We start from the raw sequence: 20472 nt of genomic DNA, 5'->3' as shown, positions 1-20472 counted from the left end.
TTCTCTCTCTCCAGCGCTTCAGTTCTCTCTCTCTCCAGTGCTTCAGTTCTCTCTCTCCAGCGCTTCAGTTCTCTCTCCAGCGCTTCAGTTCTCTCTCTCCAGCACTTCAGTTCTCTCTCTCTCCAGCGCTTCAGTTCTCTCTCTCCAGCGCTTCAGTTCGCTCTCTCCAGCGCTTCAGTTCTCTCCCTCTCCAGCGCTTCAGTTCTCTCTCTCCAGCGCTTCAGTTCTCTCCCTCTCCAGCGCTTCAGTTCTCTCTCTCTCCAGCGCTTCAGTTCTCTCTCTCTCCAGCGCTTCAGTTCTCTCTCTCTCCAGCGCTTCAGTTCTCTCCCTCTCCAGCGCTTCAGTTCTCTCTCTCTCCAGCGCTTCAGTTCTCTCTCTCTCCAGCGCTTCAGTTCTCTCTCTCTCCAGCGCTTCAGTTCTCTCCCTCTCCAGCGCTTCAGTTCTCTCTCTCCAGCGCTTCAGTTCTCTCTCTCCAGCGCTTCAGTTCTCTCTCTCCAGCGCTTCAGTTCTCTCTCTGCAGCGCTTCATTTCTCTCTTTCTCCAGTGCTTCAGTTCTCTCTCTCTCCAGCGCTTGTTCTCTCTCTCTCCAGCGCTTCAGTTCTCTCTCTCTCCAGCGCTTCAGTTCTCTCTCTCCAGCGCTTCAGTTCTCTCTCTCCAGCACTTCAGTTCTCTCTCTCTCCAGCGCTTCAGTTCTCTCTCTCCAGCGCTTCAGTTCTCCCTCTCCAGCGCTTCAGTTCTCTCTCTCCAGCACTTCAGTTCTCTCTCTCTCCAGCGCTTCAGTTCTCTCTCTCCAGCGCTTCAGTTCTCTCTCTCCAGCGCTTCAGTTCTCTCTCTCCAGCACTTCAGTTCTCTCTCTGCAGCGCTTCATTTCTCTCTCTCCAGCGCTTCAGTTCTCTCTCTCTCCAGCGCTTCAGTTCTCCCTCTCCAGTGCTTCAGTTCTCTCTCTCCAGCGCTTCAGTTCTCTCTCTGCAGCGCTTCATTTCTCTCTCTCCAGCGCTTCAGTTCTCTCTCTCTCCAGCGCTTCAGTTCTCCCTCTCCAGTGCTTCAGTTCTCTCTCTCCAGCGCTTCAGTTCTCTCTCTGCAGCGCTTCAGTTCTCTCTCTCCAGCGCTTCAGTTCTCTCTCTCTCCAGCGCTTCAGTTCTCCCTCTCCAGTGCTTCAGTTCTCTCTCTCCAGCACTTCAGTTCTCTCTCTGCAGCGCTTCAGTTCTCTCTCTCCAGCGCTTCAGTTCTCTCTCTCCAGCGCTTCATTTCTCTCTCTCTCCAGCGCTTCAGTTCTCCCTCTCCAGTGCTTCAGTTCTCTCTCTCCAGTGCTTCAGTTCTCTCTCTCTCCAGCGCTTGTTCTCTCTCTCTCTCTCTAGCGCTTCAGTTCTCTCTCTCTCCAACGCTTCAGTTCTCTCTCTCCAGCACTTCAGTTCTCTCTCTCTCCAGCGCTTGTTCTCTCTCTCTCTCTAGCGCTTCAGTTCTCTCTCTCTCCAACGCTTCAGTTCTCTCTCTCCAGCGCTTCAGTTCTCTCTCTCCAGCACTTCAATTCTCTCTCTCTCCAGCACTTCAGTTCTCTCTCTCCAGCGCTTCAGTTCTCTCTCTCTCCAGCGCTTCAGTTCTCTCTCTCCAGCGCTTCAGTTCTCTCTCTCTCTAGCGCTTCAGTTCTCTCTCTCCAGCGCTTGTTCTCTCTCTCTCTCCAGCACTTCAGTTCTCTCTCTCTCCAGCGCTTCAGTTCTCTCTCTCCAGCGCTTCAGTTCTCTCTCTCTCTAGCGCTTCAGTTCTCTCTCTCCAGCGCTTCAGTTCTCTCTCTCTCCAGCGCTTCAGTTCTCTCTCTCCAGCGCTTCAATTCTCTCTCTCTCCAGCGCTTCAGTTCTCTCTCTCCAGCACTTCAATTCTCTCTCTCTCCAGCGCTTCAGTTCTCTCTCTCCAGCACTTCAGTTCTCTCTCTCCAGCGCTTCAGTTCTCTCTCTCCAGCGCTTCAGTTCTCTCTCTCTCCAGCGCTTCAGTTCTCTCTCTCCAGCGCTTCAGTTCTCTCTCTCCAGCGCTTCAGTTCTCTCTCTCTCCAGCGCTTCAGTTCTCTCTCTCCAGCGCTTCAGTTCTCTCTCTCCAGCACTTCAGTTCTCTCTCTCTCCAGCGCTTCAGTTCTCTCTCTCCCGCGCTTCAGTTCTCTCTCTCTCCAGCGCTTCAGTTCTCTCTCTCCAGCGCTTCAGTTCTCTCTCTCTCCAGCGCTTCAGTTCTCTCTCTCCAGCGCTTCAGTTCTCTCTCTCCAGCACTTCAGTTCTCTCTCTCTCCAGCATTTCAGTTCTCTCTCTCCAGCACTTCAGTTCTCTCTTTCTCCAGCGCTTCAGTTCTCTCTCTCCAGCACTTCAGTTCTCTCTTTCTCCAGCGCTTCAGTTCTCTCTCTCTCCAGCGCTTGTTCTCTCTCTCTCCAGCGCTTCAGTTCTCTCTCTCCAGCGCTTCAGTTCTCTCTCTCCAGCACTTCAGTTCTCTCTTTCTCCAGCGCTTCAGTTCTCTCTCTCCAGCGCTTCAGTTCTCTCTCTCTCCAGCGCTTCAGTTCTCTCACAGGGAGAGTCCGTGTATTGCACAGTGTGAGTTAGACTGTAAAGTCAGTGCATATTCGAGTTCAGGGTGGTTATGGCTTTTGGAAAGAAGCTGTTTTTGAATCTATCTGTTTTTGTCTTGATGCACCTCCAGCGCCTCCCTGAGGGCAGCAGGTCAAACAGATCAAAGCCATGGTGGGAGCTGTCCTTGATAATGTTCCTGTAACTGTCCATCAGGGAGGGGAGAGGGCAGCCTATGATCTTCTGTGCTGCCTTTACTACTCTCTGGAGCCTCTCCCTGTCTGCAGCAGTGCAGTTGCCGTACCTTACTGTGATACAGTACGTCAGCAGTCTCTCAATGGATGAGCGTTAGAAGGTCAGCAGCAGGTTGGAGTCTAGGTTGTACTTCCTGAGGACTCTCAGGAAGTGTAACCACTGCTGAGCCTTCTTGATGACTGCCATGATGTTCTCTGTCCAGGATATGTCAGCGGAGATGAGAACGCAGAGAAACCAGAAGGTGTGGACCCTCCCCACACACTCGCCGTTGATATAAAGGGAGGCTAGGTCAGTGCTGTGCTTCCTGAAGTCAACGATGATCTCTTTGGTTTTCTTGGTGTTCAGAACAAAGTTATTCTCCGAACACCAGGCTGCCAACTTCAGGACCTCCTCTCTGTAGGCTGCCTCGTCTCCCTTCAAGATGAGTCCGACCATGGTGGTGTCAGCAAACTTGACAATGAGGTTGTTGTTGTGGGTTGAACTGCAGTCATGGGTGTAGAGGCAGTACAGGAGGGGGCTCAGCACACAGCCCTCTGGAGAGCCAGTGCTCAGCATACGGGTGGAGGAGAAGTGGGGGCCAAGTCTCACAGTCTGGGGCCAGTTGGTGAGAAAGTCCTTTATCCAGGCACATGTGAGATGGGGGAGGCCGAGAGTGTCCAGTTTTCTGATGATAATGTCTGTGTTTATTGTGTTAAAGGCTGAACTGTAATCCACAAAGAGCATCCGGACGTAGCTCTGGCGCTGCTCCAGGTGGTTCAGTGCAGAGTGGAGAGCTACGGCAATGGCGTCCTCTGTGGATTTGTTCGCATGATATGCAAACTGGTGGGGGTCAAAGTCTGGGGGGAGGTGGTCCTTGATGTGCTGAAGAACTAGTCTCTCGAAGCACTTCATGATCACCAGGGTGAGGGCCACAGGACGGTAATCATTCAAGCTGGTGACGGGAGACTTCTTCGGCACTGGGATTATTGTTGCTGATTTTAGGCAGGGCAGGATGACTGCCTGAGCCAGGGAGAGGTTGAAGATCCTGGTGAAGGTGAGGGCGAGCTGATGGGCGCACGCTCTAAGCACCTTGCCAGGTACACCATCTGGGCTGGTAGCTTTCTTGGGGGTCACTGCCAGGAGCATCCGTCTGACATCGTGCTCCTGTACAGTGAATGGAGTGGTGCAGGAATCGGGTAGGGGTGGGGGCAGGAGCAGATGAGTGCTGCTGGGATGTTTTAAAGCAAGCAAAGAAGCAATTTAGCTCCTTTGTCTTCAATCAATTAACTGCCTTCTTGATATCAAACAGCCGTTTTGATAATTTTCATTCAGGATTTCATGCCAATCATAGCACTGAAACAGTGCTGATTAAAGTTATAAATGACATACGTCTTAATACTGATGCAGGCAAAACATCGGTCCTGGTATTACTGGACCTCAGTGCAGCTTTTGATACTGTTGATCACAACATACTGCTATATCGACTTGAACACTGGGTTGGGTTGACTGGTAAAGTTATCAATTGGTTAAATTCATACTTAAAAGATAGAAGCTTCTTTGTTACCCTGGGAAATTGTTCCTCAACGTCAATGTCCTTGACCTGTGGTGTCCCCCAGGGGTCGATTCTTGGACCATTACTTTTTAACCTTTATATGCTCCCACTTGGGCAAATTATCAATAAAAATTCAATTTTGTATCACTGCTATGCAGACGACACCCAAATTTATTTTGCTCTATCACCTAATGATTATGCCCCCCTTGAATGTCTCTACCAGTGTATCGATCAAATCAACAGCTGGATGTCACAAAATTTTCTTCAGCTGAACACAGATAAAACAGAAGTAATTCTATTTGGAAAAAAAGATGAAAGACTCAGGATTACCACTATTCTTGAGACAAAAGGGATTAAAACTAAAGAAATGGTTAAAAATCTTGGTGTTTTCATTGACAGCGAGCTAAACTTTGACAGTCACATGAAAGCAATCACTAAAACGGCATTTTATCACCTAAAAAACATTTCCAAACTAAGAGGACTTATGTCAAAAAATGATCTGGAAAAACTTATCCATGCCTTCATCTCTAGTAGGGTTGATTACTGCAATGGCCTTTTCACAGGCCTGCCAAAAAAGACCATCAAACGACTTCAGCTGGTTCAAAATGCAGCGGCTAGGGTTCTCACACGAACAAAAAGAACAGAGCACATTACTCCAATTCTAAGGTCCCTTCACTGGCTTCCAGTAAGCTACAGAATTGACTTTAAAGCATTGCTGCTGGTGTACAAATCTCTAAATGGTCCAGGGCCCAATGACCTCTCTGATATGTTGCAGCGGCCGAACCCAATCAGATCTACCAGATCGCAGCAGCAAAATTTACTATTAAAACCAGTTGTTAAAACAAAGTGTGATGAAGCAGCTTTTAGCTACTATGCAGTACAGCTATGGAACCAACTGCCAGAGGACATTAAAAATGCTCCTGCTGTTGGCAGCTTCAAATCTAGACTAAAGACCAAGCTGTTCTCAGATGCTTTCTGTTAAATAATTAATATTTTTACATTTTTTATAATCTTTACTTTCTCTGCATGTTTTAAATTTACTTTAACTTTAACTTTATTCTATTTCATTCTGCTGCTTTTTTTTCTCCTCCTATTCGAACTACTACTTCATTTTATTATTTTATTTCTACTATTGTTTAATTCTTATTATTTTCTTTTAATTTTTTAAATTCTTTTAATTAATTGTTTTAGAATAAAAATAAAATTATTTTATGTAATTTTATTTCTCTATTGTTTACTGTTTTTGTTTTTATTTCTGTAAAGCACATTGAACTGCCATTGTGTATGAAATCTCATCTCATTCTCATCTCATTATCTGTAGCCGCTTTATCCTGTTCTACAGGGTCGCAGGCAAGCTGGAGCCTATCCCAGCTGACTACGGGCGAAAGGCGGGGTTCACCCTGGACAAGTCGCCAGGTCATCACAGGGCTGACACATAGACACAGACAACCATTCACACTCACATTCACACCTACGCTCAATTTAGAGTCACCAGTTAACCTAACCTGCACGTCTTTGGACTGTGGGGGAAACCGGAGCACCCGGAGGAAACCCACGCGGACACGGGGAGAACATGCAAACTCCACACAGAAAGGCCCTCGCCGGCATCACAAACTTTCGCCGGCCCCGGGGCTCGAACCCAGGACCTTCTTGCTGTGAGGCGACAGCGCTAACCACTACACCACCGTGCCGCCCTTGTGTATGAAATGTGCTATATAAATAAACTTGCCTTGCCTCTGCCAGCGGCGCACTCAGGTCTCCTGTTGACGCATCACAGCCTCTAAAGTTTGTGATGTCTTGTATACCCCGCCACACCTCCTGTGTGTTGTTGCTGGACAGGTGGGACTCTATACTTATCGTATGGTCCACCTTGGCTTTTTTAATTCCTCTTTTCAGATCAGCTCAAGCAGCTCTGTACAGAGCTCTGTCACCGGACCTGAAGGCAGCGTCATGGGCCCTGAGGAGTGAGCAAACCTGGCTGGTCATCCAGGGTTTCTGGTTTGGGAAAACCCGGATGTTTTTGTCCACTGTCACATTCCCGATGCAGAACTTGATATAGTCCAGTACCGTTCCTGTGAATATCTCCAGCTCCTGGTGTTCAAATAGGACCCAGTCTGTCTGATTGAAGCAGTCCTGTAGTTTGGAGAGTGCATTGTCAGGCCAGGTTGTAACATTCCTAATAGTGGGCCTGGCACTGCATCTGAGGGGGGTGTAGGCTGGGGAGAGCAGGAAGGAAAGATGGTCTGATTGGCCGAGGTGGGGGAGGGGTATGGCTCTGTACGCATGCCTGATGTTGGAGTAAACATGATCCAGAGTGTTCTCCCCTCTAGTAGAACACTTGACATGTTGATAGAACTTCGGCAGTACAATCTTCAAGTTGGCCTTATTAAAATCTCCCGCAATTATGTGAACACCATCAGGGTGGGCTCGCTGCTGTTCGTTTATGGTGTTCAGCAGGAGAGAAAGCATTGTGTTTACACTGGCATCAGGTGGAATATACACAGCCGTGACAATCACTACAGTTAGCTCTCTCGGTAGAAAAAAAGGCCGGCATCTTACAGACATGTACTCAAGGTCTGGGGAACAGTGTTTGTCTATAATTGTTCCATTGTTACACCAGTTATCATGCACGTAAATATAGAGCCCCCCTCCTCTGCTCTTACCGGAGTCCTCAGTCCTGTCCCAGCGGAGCAGAGTGTGACCTGCTAGCTGCAAACTAGCATCGGGAATTCCCGGGTGAAGCCAGGTTTCGGTGATAATCAAAATACAGCAGTCACAAACATAGCGATTTCCAGCAAGTTGTAATTCCAAGTCGTCCATTTTATGCACCAGGGATCTGGCGTTGGAGAGATGCACTTATACAGGAAGGGACAGAGCAGGCTATACTTCCTTAGGAGGCTGCAGTCCTTTAACATCTGCAGGAAACTCCTGTGGATGTTCTATCAGTCTGTGGTTGCCAGTGTCCTGTTTTACACCGTGGTGTGCTGGGGGGGGGCAGCACATCCAAGAAGGACACATCCAGACTGGACAAACTGATCAGGCGGGCCGGCTCTGTGGTCGGCATGAAGCTGGACTCTCTGGTGACGGTGGCAGAGAAGAGGTCTATGGACAAACTATTGAACATCATGGACGATGCCAGTCACCCTCTGCACACCGTCATCAGCAACCAGAGGAGCCTGTTCAGTGACAGAATGCTCCTTCCCAAGTGCAGGACGAACAGACTCAAAAACTCCTTTGTCGCTCACGCCATCAGACTGTACAACTCCTCTCTGGGGGGAGGAGGGGTAACAGGAGGACAGAGGATGGGAAGGAGCAGTAGCCTAGCCTGACAATAAGCAATACCGGACAATGTGCAATATAATGTGCAATATAAAGTGCAATATCTTTCCTGCTTTCCCACACACACACTTACCCTAACCCCACTTCTCCCCCCTTCCTCTCTTCCCCATATCTTATTCTTTTATATTTGTATATGTAAATACTTAATTTATTTTAATTTATCTAGAAGTTTTTCTCTATTTCTTTTCTCTGTTTATCTGTAATGATGCTGCTGGAATCTTAATTTCCCTGAGGGAACCCTCCCAAAGGGATCAATAAAGTTTTATCTAATCTAATTTAATCTAATCTAATCTAATCTAATCTAATTTAATGCAGGCTCGGTAGAGGTGGCTTGTGTGGTTGTTTTCTTAGCCTTAGCATAATGCCGGACCTGCGACCCAGCTTCTGCTTCCTCTCCCTCCTCCATCTGCACCGCCTCCTAGACCCGATAACAATCCACAGAGAGCCCGGCGGTCTCGCTATGTCGTCTGGGATTTTATGTGTGTAGTGAAAATTGCTCAAAACAGATATCTGGTATTGGTCACCGATGTCCAAAAGTGTCTGGCCGGTGTACTGGATGTTCGCAGAACCGATGGTGTACAAACAAGCAAGAAAAAAATACAATAACAACAAAAAAGAGCACTGAAAAGGAGAGCCGTAAGCTGCTGTAACCATGTGTGCCGCCATCTTAAAAGGAAGTGGCCAAGTTTAACAACACCAGCCTCAACAAACTGGGCTCTTAATGATGTAGAGGAAAGTGTGGTGGATGTAAAGAGGTCATTGTGGAACAGTGGCTCCTCAAAGATCCCTGTTCCAGGTCTGGGGTCAGTGGTCCTTGTGAACTTGAACGCCCTCCATGCTTCAAGCACTGAGTTGTAGAAAGGTGTTATTCCAGTTAGGTCCACTTCAGAGTATCTTAAGAGAAACAGCTGTTTGTCCAGTCCCAGCCAGCCAGCCTTCCTCAGAAGCAGCTGAGCAGAAGTCAGCCAGCAATAGCCAGAGCTGTATAGTAGCCTCCGTGCCATCTGCAGTCTGAAAGCAATGATTCTTGAGAGGATGTCCATGAGCCTGTGTCCTCCCACTGCTACAGGGAGATAGAGAATTGGTGCCTTCAGCCAATGTTGACCCAACCAGAAGTTGTTCACCAACAGCCGCTGCACATCCTTCACGAGGCCTGGTGGTGGCACTAAGACAATCAGGCTATGCCAAAGAGAAGAGGCGACCAGGTTATTAGCTATCAGAACTCTTCCCCTGTAGGACAGCTGGGGAAGCAACCATTTCCATTGAGACAACCTGGCATCCACTTTCTCCAGCACTCCCTCCCAGTTCTGCTTTTGGAAGTCCTCACACCCTCGGTACACTCCTAGAACTTTGATGCCTCTTTTTCCCCACCTTAGGTTCCCAGGAAGATCAGGGATGTCTCTTATGCCCTACTGGCCTATCAGACAGGCTTCACATTTATCCGAATTTATTTTGGTGGAGGAAGCTTTTTCAGACACTGCCAGGCTTTCTTTAAGTTCCTGGGTATCTCTCTGATCTTGGATAAAAACGACATTATCTGCATAAGCTGATACAGCTACAGAGCGGCTCTGAGCCAGCTCTGGGAGACATAAACCCTGTAACCTGCTCCTCAGCCAACACAGAAGAGGTTCAAAAGCAATGCTGTAGAGCTGGCCTGAGATGGGGCAGCCCTGTCTGATCCCTCTCCAAACTGGCACAGGGGCTCAACCCTCCCCCCACCTTCACTAAACAGCAAGCCTGATTGTAGAGCAGTTTTACCCAGGATAAAAAACTCCCCCCAATTCCAAAAGCCTGCAGTGTAGAGAGAAGAAACCCATGATCTACACGATAAAAAGCCTTTTCCTGGTCAATGAATATAATACCAACATTAACATTATATAATTTACAGACATCAAAAACATATTGCATTAAAAATAAATTATCAAACATTGATCTGTCCAGGGGCGGCACGGTGGTGTAGTGGTTAGCGCTGTCGCCTCACAGCAAGAAGGTCCGGGTTCGAGCCCCGTGGCCGGCGAGGGCCTTTCTGTGTGGAGTTTGCATGTTCTCCCCGTGTCCGCGTGGGTTTCCTCCGGGTGCTCCGGTTTCCCCCACAGTCCAAAGACATGCAGGTTAGGTTAACTGGTGACTCTAAATTGAGCGTAGGTGTGAATGTGAGTGTGAATGGTTGTCTGTGTCTATGTGTCAGCCCTGTGATGACCTGGCGACTTGTCCAGGGTGAACCCCGCCTTTCGCCCGTAGTCAGCTGGGATAGGATCCAGCTTGCCTGCGACCCTGTAGAACAGGATAAAGCGGCTACAGATAATGAGATGATAAAATAAAATAGCGACCCCTGTACTAAAACTCATCCTGTGGCTAAGAACATACTACCCCCACCACCACCACCACCATAGACCCCAATCCACTTCATCTAAATCATCACTGTGTGTTTCCTGGAGTAAAATAACATCTAATCTTTTTTGACTGATTACTTCAGTTAATAAAACTCTGTTCTGTGCATCTCTTCCCCCATTTATATTTAAAGAAGCTTCTCTTAAATCCACATCGCTGGGATCATCACCTTGTAGTGGTGATGTGGCTTGTGTGTTCCAGTGACCCTTAGAGCTATGTCGGCTGGAGTTTAATACTCCTAATAGGGTCACCCATGCCGAACAGGTCGACGGGTAGGAACCAGACGAAGAATGATCCCCTGGTCCTCCAGGTTGGGGGTTGGGCTGAGGGCTGATAACCCGCTCCTATAAAAAAGATCTTATTACGGAAACTGAAAGCAGAGACAATTCTCTTAAATCCTGCTTGTAGGAAAATGAGAGACAGAGCAGTAAAGAATCAGACAGAAAGAACCAGCAGAGATGAAACACCCGGTGTTGTGCAACCATTGAACCAGGGGCGTCAGAAGTATTTTTAATGTGGGGGAGACACACTGGGGGGGGGGTGCTCCCCCGAAAATTTTTAATTAATTAGATGCCATTTCCGGCATTCTGATGTACTTTTAACAGGTTGTTAAACAGCTAATTTTACCTACAAAAGTCACTTAATTCAATGACTATTTTAGAAACTCAACAATAAGTCCTCATTCAACAAGTCCATATATTCATCAGCCTGTTTTTAAACCCACTGCTCTGCCGAAGATAATGAGATGAATGTGACACAATTTATCACCAACAATGACTTTATGGGTGCATTTTACTTTTTATTTTGTGTTTTCTTTTTTATTTAGTTTTAGATGTAACACAACATGCCACTGGGCCAAGCAATAGTGACACTCAACTGTCTGTTTAAAAATAAGAATATTCATAATTTCACACAATGAACAGGCATGACATGGCATCATGCAAACTTCATAACACAAAATCACACTGCGTCAAGCAACGGTGAGACATAAAAAATAACTTCACACAATGAACAGGTGCAATTTTGTTCACCACCAACAGTGACTTTAGTGGGTGCATTTTACTTTTTTCCGATTTAGTGATACTCGTAACAAAAATGACATGGCATCATGCAGTCTTCATAACACACAATCACACTGTGTCAAGCAACGATGACATAAAAGAGAACTTCACACAATGAACAAGTGCAGTTTTGTCAGCCTACATTCAATGGTGATACTACAGTAACATTTACAGATTAGTATAACAAATAGATTTATAGATATAACTCCTTACACTGGTGCCACTACAATTTCTACCACTTCATAACTTTTATCCCCCTTTCCTTCACAATCCACCTGGAATAACATCCGTCTCTCTCCATCGCTTTCCTCTCTACTATTCCTTCCCCATACACTGATTTCCCATCTTACGTTCCAGAAAACTGCCAAAGACCAGACAAAACAAGTTCTTCAAATCACAACAGGGAATCAGTAAATATCATCAGCGCAGACTTGACCTCATTCTTGGCATTACAGTAAGGCAGGCCTACTGGGTTTGAATTAAATGATAGCTAACATTAAGCTAGCTGATACATCTCCTAACATTGACTAGCCAGCTAACTGCACTAACATTTCCATTGGGACAAAAAATCTTCATATTTACAGGGATAGGTATGTAGTAGATATTTATTTTTGTAATTGTATATTTATATAGATATTTATGAAGTGTATATATGGTATATAGTATATATATATTTTTGTAATTCTATATTTATATAGATATTTATGAAGTGTATATATGGAATGTAGTATATATTTAATTTTGTAATTAAATATTTATATGGATATTTATGAAGTGTATGTATATGTATGTATATGTGTATATACACGTGTGTATATATATATATATATATATATATTAGTGCTGTCAAAGTTAACGCGATAATAACGCGTTAACGCGATCTCAATTTAACGCGATTTTAAAAAATAGTGCCGTTAATGCAAATTCTAATTTGGCCCTGCGAGTCACCCGTAGTTCCTGTTGAGGCTTGTCGCGCGCTGCTTCAATAAGAGTACGTGTGAGTGATGGAGAAAGGCACAGACATATAAACATCCTCGCCACCATATTGGATGGGGCAAAGTGGAGGTTCTTCACCCGTCTCTGGTATAGCGTCTAGACAGTAGCCGAGAATAAAGATGCCTCGTTGATGTGCTGCGTTTAACTGTACCAACAGGTTTACCGTCCAAACAAGATCACATGGGATTACCTTTCACAGGTGAGACTGGAAAAATACTTTTCAATACTGTTCCTTCAGTCTTCAGTTTCCCAGCTCATCTCCACCGGGGGGGTGTAGAGTTATAAGCAGTGAGAATTAGAGAATACAGTGCCACACTATGATGAACGTCTTTGAACGTATGATGAATGTTTTTATTTTTGTTATCTGTTTTTATCTTCTTTTATGGCAAATACGTCTCTTCAAAAGAAACTAATGAAGAGTAAAATAAAACTTTTTATTTTCACAGTGATATGCACTTTATTTTTCATCCCTTGGTTTTCTCATCTAATATGGAAGTTATGGATGTCAGTGGCTGTGACAAGACGTGTTATGCTCTGCAATAAAAAAAAAAAAAAACATTGGTACAAAGCAAGCCCATTCACTTTTTTATGCTGATAAAAGAATTACAATGGTTTTTCATGTGACAAAAATGTGCAAGGGGTGGCACGGTGGTGTAGTGGTTAGCGCTGTCGCCTCACAGCAAGAAGGTCCGGGTTCGAGCCCCGTGGCCGGCGAGGGCCTTTCTGTGTGGAGTTTGCATGTTCTCTCCGTGTCCGCGTGGGTTTCCTCCGGGTGCTCCGGTTTCCCCCACAGTCCAAAGACATGCAGGTTAGGTTAACTGGTGACTCTAAATTGAGCGTAGGTGTGAATGTGAGTGTGAATGGTTGTCTGTGTCTATGTGTCAGCCCTGTGATGACCTGGCGACTTGTCCAGGGTGAACCCCGCCTGCATGCTTGCGACCCTGCAGAATCCAGCATGCTTGCGACCCTGTAGAAGGATAAAGCGGCTAGAGATAATGAGATGAGATGAAAAATGTGCGATTAAATTGCGATTAATCGCGAGTTAACTATGACAGTCGCGACATTAATCGCGATTAAATATTTTAATCGCTTGACAGCACATACATATATATATATATATATATATATATATATGCTATGTAGTATATATTTATTTTTGTAATTATATATTTATATAGATATTCATGAAGTGTATATATGGTATATATTTTTATGGGTGTATTGATGTAGTTTGGATTTCGGGGTAGTTAAAAAGGCGTGTGAAATTAAAAAAAAAAAAAAAAAAAAAAAGTGTTGTACTTCTTCCCACTCCTTTTTCAAACAATGTGCAGTGTATTGTAATGTCTTAGCTCTTTATGTTATTTTATTTATTCTTTTTTTGTCACTTTCTCATTTTCTTTCTTTTGTATGTACAAATAGTTACATACATTTTTAAACATGTTCGAAAATAAATAAATAAATTCATTCATTCAAAAGAAACCTTGTCCTGTGGGGAAATTCTGACTGACTTTCCACTTCTTTGTAAAGAATGTCCTTATGTCCATTGTGTCTGGGGAGGAGCAAATACTGCAAACAATTCATCATCAACCAAGAATACCCCATTAGGCGAAGCTTATTTTTTTTTATTTTATTTATTTATTTTGAGGATAACCCCTTGAGATGTGGCATCTCATTTTCAAGGGGGTCCGAACAAGCTTATTTCATTGTTTAGTTGAATATTAATTTAACATGGCCTAGGGTTAATTTTGAGGGCAGATAACAAAAGAATAAAGGTTTTAGCAAAAGCTAGACATTGTGAGGTGGCAATGGGGATGACGTCACCTCCTCCACTCTCGAGCAGCTGCACCAACATGTCTGTGCTCGCGCTGAGATTCACTCGCGTGCGGTGAGTTGTTGTCGGTAACGCCCAGAAAACCCTGAGTGTATTCTCTTATCGATCAAGTGGAATGGATTCTTTCACGAAGCAATAGAAACGGCGCTGGGTGAACTCATATTTTATGTTAAATGTGGGCGGGTCCAAACGAAGAATTATGAAATGTGAGGGGGACACGCCCCCTTCACATTCAATGGTGGCGACACCCATGCATTGAACACTTGCTTTATGGGCTTCATTTTCTTAACCATTCTACTTTTAGATTCTTTTAAACCTTTCCTCAGATCAGTGACGTTTCTTTAAACAAAACTGCTTCTTTTCATCGAGTAAATCTGTGTCCACAGCTCCTGGAAGAGTAGCAACTGACTTAAACTTTTCAACATCAGGGAAATAATCTTTAATGTTCACTTTTTTATAGAAAGTCTCGTCCAGAAATCTACGGATCTCTTCGAACAAATAAAGTTGCGAAATGCTGTCTGCTACAGAGGCGCAATCAGCATCAGAGTTACACTCCATATCAGTCACACTGTTACCATAGCAACCATCCACTTCATCACCTCTTCTGCCTCACTGTCGGGTCTAACATTTAATAAATCAGCCTCGTGTAAAACCGGACACTCCGTATCCTGCTGAGATCTCCAGATACCACACTCCGCTCTGTTCAGCTTCCAACAACTCCGCTGAAACACTGCCACCGGCATCCATAGCTCCAGGCGTGGAGCATCTGGACTCAACTAGAGCAGGCGGAGCAGATTCAGATGACGTAAGCCACTCTACTGCCCCCCTCCCCACCGTCAGTCACATCAGCCACACTACTGCCCCCCTCCCCACCGTCAGCCACACTACTGCCCCCCTCCCCACCGTCAGCCACACTACTGCCCCCCTCCCCACCGTCAGCCACACTACTGCCCCCCTCCCCACCGTCAGCCACACTACTGCCCCCCTCCCCACCGTCAGCCACACTACTGCCCCCCTCCCCACCGTCAGCCACACTACTGCCCCCCTCCCCACCGTCAGCCACACTACTGCCCCCCTCCCCACCGTCAGCCACACTACTGCCCCCCTCCCCACCGTCAGCCACACTACTGCCCCCCTCCCCACCGTCAGCCACACTACTGCCCCCCTCCCCACCGTCAGCCACACTACTGCCCCCCTCCCCACCGTCAGCCACACTACTGCCCCCCTCCCCACCGTCAGCCACACTACTGCCCCCCTCCCCACCGTCAGCCACACTACTGCCCCCCTCCCCACCGTCAGCCACACTACTGCCCCCCTCCCCACCGTCAGCCACTCTACTGCCCCCCTCCCCACCGTCAGCCACACTACTGCCCCCCTCCCCACCGTCAGCCACACTACTGCCCCCCTCCCCACCGTCAGCCACACTACTGCCCCCCTCCCCACCGTCAGCCACACTACTGCCCCCCTCCCCACCGTCAGCCACACTACTGCCCCCCTCCCCACCGTCAGCCACACTACTGCCCCCCTCCCCACCGTCAGCCACACTACTGCCCCCCTCCCCACCGTCAGCCACTCTACTGCCCCCCTCCCCACCGTCAGCCACACTACTGCCCCCCTCCCCACCGTCAGCCACACTACTGCCCCCCTCCCCACCGTCAGCCACACTACTGCCCCCCTCCCCACCGTCAGCCACACTACTGCCCCCCTCCCCACCGTCAGCCACACTACTGCCCCCCTCCCCACCGTCAGCCACACTACTGCCCCCCTCCCCACCGTCAGCCACACTACTGCCCCCCTCCCCACCGTCAGCCACACTACTGCCCCCCTCCCCACCGTCAGCCACACTACTGCCCCCCTCCCCACCGTCAGCCACACTACTGCCCCCCTCCCCACCGTCAGCCACACTACTGCCCCCCTCCCCACCGTCAGCCACACTACTGCCCCCCTCCCCACCGTCAGCCACACTACTGCCCCCCTCCCCACCGTCAGCCACACTACTGCCCCCCTCCCCACCGTCAGCCACACTACTGCCCCCCTCCCCACCGTCAGCCACACTACTGCCCCCCTCCCCACCGTCAGCCACACTACTGCCCCCCTCCCCACCGTCAGCCACATCAGCCACACTACTGCCCCCCTCCCCACCGTCAGTCACATCAGCCACACTACTGCCCCCCTCCCCACCGTCAGTCACATCAGCCACACTACTGCCCCCCTCCCCACCGTCAGTCACATCAGCCACACTACTGCCCCCCTCCCCACCGTCAGTCACATCAGCCACACTACTGCCCCCCCTCCCCACCGTCAGTCACATCAGCCACACTACTGCCCCCCTCCCCACCGTCAGTCACATCAGCCACACTACTGCCCCCCTCCCCACCGTCAGTCACATCAGCCACACTACTGCCCCCCTCCCCACCGTCAGTCACATCAGCCACACTACTGCCCCCCTCCCCACCGTCAGTCACATCAGCCACACTACTGCCCCCCCTCCCCACCGTCAGTCACATCAGCCACACTACTGCCCCCCTCCCCACCGTCAGTCACATCAGCCACACTACTGCCCCCCTCCCCACCGTCAGTCACATCAGCCACACTACTGCCCCCCTCCCCACCGTCAGCCACATCAGCCACACTACTGCCCCCCTCCCCACAGTCAGCCACACTACTGCCCCCCTCCCCACCGTCAGCCACACTACTGCCCCCCTCCCCACCGTCAGCCACACTACTGCCCCCCTCCCCACCGTCAGTCACATCAGCCACACTACTGCCCCCCTCCCCACCGTCAGTCACATCAGCCACACTACTGCCCCCCTCCCCACCGTCAGTCACATCAGCCACACTACTGCCCCCCTCCCCACCGTCAGTCACATCAGCCACACTACTGCCCCCCTCCCCACCGTCAGTCACATCAGCCACACTACTGCCCCCCTCCCCACCGTCAGCCACATCAGCCACACTACTGCCCCCCTCCCCACCGTCAGCCACATCAGCCACTCTACTGCCCCCCTCCCCACCGTCAGCCACATCAGCCACACTACTGCCCCCCTCCCCACCGTCAGTCACATCAGCCACACTACTGCCCCCCTCCCCACCGTCAGTCACATCAGCCACACTACTGCCCCCCTCCCCACCGTCAGTCACACTACTGCCCCCCTCCCCACCGTCAGCCACACTACTGCCCCCCTCCCCACCGTCAGCCACACTACTGCCCCCCTCCCCACCGTCAGTCACATCAGCCACACTACTGCCCCCTCCCCACCGTCAGCCACACTACTGCCCCCCTCCCCACCGTCAGCCACATCAGCCACTCTACTGCCCCCCTCCCCACCGTCAGTCACATCAGCCACACTACTGCCCCCCTCCCCACCGTCAGCCACATCAGCCACACTACTGCCCCCCTCCCCACCGTCAGCCACACTACTGCCCCCCTCCCCACCGTCAGCCACACTACTGCCCCCCTCCCCACCGTCAGCCACACTACTGCCCCCTCCCCACCGTCAGCCACACTACTGCCCCCTCCCCACCGTCAGCCACACTACTGCCCCCCTCCCCACCGTCAGCCACACTACTGCCCCCCTCCCCACCGTCAGCCACACTACTGCCCCCCTCCCCACCGTCAGCCACACTACTGCCCCCCTCCCCACCGTCACACTACTGCCCCCCTCCCCACCGTCAGTCACACTACTGCCCCCCTCCCCACCGTCAGTCACATCAGCCACACTACTGCCCCCCTCCCCACCGTCAGTCACATCAGCCACACTACTGCCCCCCTCCCCACAGTCACATCAGCCACACTACTGCCCCCCTCCCCAAAGTCAGTCACATTAGCCACACTACTGCCCCCCTCCCCACCGTCAGCCACACTACTGCCCCCCTCCCCACCGTCAGTCACACTACTGCCCCCCTCCCCACCGTCAGTCACACTACTGCCCCCCTCCCCACCGTCAGTCACACTACTGCCCCCCTCCCCACCGTCAGTCACATCAGCCACACTACTGCCCCCCTCCCCACCGTCAGTCACATTAGCCACACTACTGCCCCCCTCCCCACAGTCAGTCACATTAGCCACACTACTGCCCCCCTCCCCACAGTCAGTCACATTAGCCACACTACTGCCCCCCTCCCCACAGTCAGTCACACTACTGCCCCCCTCCCCACCGTCAGTCACATCAGCCACACTACTGCCCCCCTCCCCACCGTCAGTCACATCAGCCACACTACTGCCCCCCTCCCCACCGTCAGTCACATCAGCCACACTACTGCCCCCCTCCCCACCGTCAGTCACATCAGCCACACTACTGCCCCCCTCCCAGGGCTCGAAATTAACTTTTTTTCTTTGTGTCCCCCAGTGGTCCCGAATTCTGTGTTGTATTGTCCCGAATGGAAGCAATAGTGTCCCCATTTTTTTCCTCTCTGAAATAACCAGTGGTTAATATTATCATATGAAGTCTCATCTCATCTCATTATCTCTCGCCGCTTTATCCTGCCCTACAGGGTCGCAGGCAAGCCGGAGCCCATCCCAGCTGACCACGGGCGAAAGGCGGGGTACACCCTGGACAAGTCGCCAGGTCATCACAGGGCTGACACATAGACACAGACAACCATTCACACTCACATTCACACCTACGCTCAATTTAGAGTCACCAGTTAACCTAACCTGCATGTCTTTGGACTGTGGGGGAAACCGGAGCACCCGGAGGAAACCCACGCGGACACGGGGAGAACATGCAAACTCCGCACAGGAAGGCCCTCGCCGGCCACGGGGCTCGAACCCGGACCTTCTTGCTGTGAGGCGACAGCGCTAACCACTACACCACTGTGCCACCCATCATATGAAGTTACTATTATATTTGTAACTATGCGATTTTGAACCCTTTATATCATTTTTACAATAAGTCACAAGACACAAGCGACACATGTCCTATACATCATCTACTTCAAAATTACAGTTATTGCATTTTCAGTTTATTAAACTTTGGCGATCTCACTGTATGAATAGATACCCGTTTATTTAAAGGGGCCAACTAGCTCATTCAGAAAATGTTTCAACTCACTACATCTGCAGTACACTTTAGTTGAAAATAAGACCCCTTTTATGTTCATTTCATCTACTTATACCTTGAATATGTGTTGGCACTTATAAGGCCAACTTATAATTTTCACCATTACCGTTATCCATTTTTATGAACTTTCCGTTATCCATTTTTATGAACTTTCCGTTATCCATTTTTATGAACTTTCGCTGCCGGGTGCAAATGTTAGCACCATCAGCATAGTGCCAGCAGGTCCGAGCCTAGTTGTGCTGCTGACTGACTAAACTTTCTGAACTAGAAAGACACCAAGAAAACTCACTTATTCTGTTGAACGGTATCTTCCGTCAATATCATCCACATCATTCCTGTTGTATTTTATAACGTGTCTAACAGTGTTCATTAAGTTCATTCAGTTGCTCGCGTTGCCTGCAGACCAGGCGATGACACTTTGGATCCTGAAGGTCCCGGAGACGTTATGTCTGGGCTTTCAGTTTCTTCCCCGCGGTCGGTCCGCTTCAACCACTTCAGCATTTTTGTTCTGGCAAGAGTCGGCGCAGCGTGTGCGGTAGCAATTCCATTCCAAGTCCATATAATGCGGACTCCGGCCGAAGATTCTAGAACAGAATGCGCTGCTCTGTAGCCTACGGATGCAGGTGCATCGAAAGTGTAGCTACTATGTATTTTTCGCTGTTAACGTTTTAAAATTAAAATTGACAAATTAGGTGAATGTCTACGTATGTGTTACGGCTTTGTAAATAATATTAATGTAGAACTTTTTTTCTAGATCTGTTTTTTTCCATTGTCCCGGGATTGTCCCAGATATGATAATTTTGTGTCCCGATGACATTTTTTATGGTCCCCGGGACACCGTTAGTTTCGAGCGCTGCCCCCTCCCCACCGTCAGTCACATTAGCCACACTACTGCCCCCCTCCCCACCGTCAGTCACATCAGCCACACTACTGCCCCCCTCCCCACCATCAGCCACATCAGCCACACTACTGTCCCACTCCTCACTGTCAGTCTCCGCAGCCACAATGCTGCCCCCCCTTCCCTCAACCAGTCACACTACTTACCCTGTCCTCACCGACAGTCCCAGCGGCAGCAGGCGGCTCTGATCCCCGTTATCTGTGAGGACAGGTGACCCGCTTGTGTCCCACATCCCCACACTCAAAACATTGCATGTTCCCCAAACTCGCATACATCATGTAAAACTCTTCCTCGTGTTTAACACAGAAGGAAACTTCCAGTGTTTGAGTTGGTGAGTCCAGAAACAATCACTTGTCTCCGGAGAGACTGAACATGCTTCAATTTATCATTTTTACAGCCCAAACTCACCGTCTGGAATCCACTCGCAAACTTCCTGAAGCGCTTCTCACTCCAGTGCCTTCTTGGAAATAAATGGCGAGTCCGGACACAGTTACCCAGACAGAGGGCACGGCCAGCAGGGAAACTTGGACAAATTAATTAAAAAAAGTAAGTAAATATATATAT

The 20472-nt window shown here is 49.1% G+C and overlaps 1 protein-coding gene across 2 annotated transcripts in view; it reads right to left on the bottom strand.

The window, feature by feature from the left end:
• The window catches only part of arsib (arylsulfatase family, member Ib), a 68159-nt gene that overhangs the window by 39478 nt on the left and 8209 nt on the right, over positions 1-20472 (bottom strand). The window contains exons 3-4 of one of the 2 annotated variants that reach the window (XR_009655708.1): positions 20317-20431; positions 10346-10403 (exon numbers count right to left, since the gene is read on the bottom strand). The gene's annotated coding sequence lies outside the window, so the exon portion shown is untranslated. Of the gene's footprint in view, positions 1-10345; positions 10404-20316; positions 20432-20472 lie in introns of those variants that run through there. The other variant, XR_009655709.1, reaches the window with a different exon arrangement.

Source organism: Neoarius graeffei, chromosome 12 (assembly GCF_027579695.1).
Source record: "Neoarius graeffei isolate fNeoGra1 chromosome 12, fNeoGra1.pri, whole genome shotgun sequence".
In the NCBI taxonomy this organism is placed as follows: Eukaryota; Metazoa; Chordata; class Actinopteri; order Siluriformes; family Ariidae; genus Neoarius; species Neoarius graeffei.
The sequence above is the reverse complement of the archived record's forward strand: the minus strand, read 5'-3'. Positions and strand labels throughout refer to the sequence as shown.